Consider the following 888-nt stretch of genomic DNA (forward strand, 5'->3'; position numbering starts at 1 on the left):
GCTGAACACCTGGGAGGTGGGGGCGGGATTGGCCATTTGAAATTATGGGGGGGGGGGCAAAAAGTTATAGGAACCCATACTCTGGGTGCTCTTGGGAACCCTGGCCAGAAAGGTGGACACCCCACCACCACCACCCTCCCTCCCCTCATTCAAGGCAGCCCGTCCTCTATTCCCCTACTTTCCCAGAACCTGTCCCCACTCCATCTCCACCCAGTGTCAACCAGTGGGTTATGTGGACTCTTCAGGCAGTGCTATGCCCAGGGTGTCTCCTCACCCATCACTGCCCTTCCCCAGGCCCCGCCCATCCCCAGCACTCCTAGCCCAGCCTTCCTTCCTAGAGGGAGGAAGAGGGACATTTTCCTTCAGCAACCCACACCCTCCTGGCTCTGGATTATGCAACAGCCATCTCATTCTTTCCTAAAACAAGGGCTCTGGGCAGTGACTAAATTTAAATTCTGGGCCTCCAAGCAAGAATGCCAGGGCTTCCTGAACTTTTAAGAAAATATAAAATAAAAGAACCTCACTCTCAGCACTGCCCCCCAGGCCTACCCTGGGTGCCTAGAACCCGCATTTGGGGAGCAGGGTCTTCCAGCAGCCCTGAGACACTGGTGCAGTTGGCCAGGTAGGGAGGTGGGGGCTTGGGGGAGCGGAGGAGGCAGCTCTCCTCCACTCTGCAGAGGCTCTGTGACCTCCTGCCCCAGGCTCTGACCCCAGGGTGCAGAGCTTTGTCTTGTCCCCAAACCTGTATCGCTCTAATTTGCCCTGCACATGGCTCTGGCAAGGGCTTTTCTCTTGGGCTCCAGCTGCCTGCTCCTGAGACAGAGAGGCCTGTGGGAAGCTGGGATGGGAAGGAGATGGCTGTGCTCCCTGCAGGCTCCCAGTGTGGTC

Source organism: Myotis brandtii, unplaced genomic scaffold (assembly GCF_000412655.1).
Source record: "Myotis brandtii unplaced genomic scaffold, ASM41265v1 scaffold29, whole genome shotgun sequence".
Classification (NCBI taxonomy): Eukaryota; Metazoa; Chordata; class Mammalia; order Chiroptera; family Vespertilionidae; genus Myotis; species Myotis brandtii.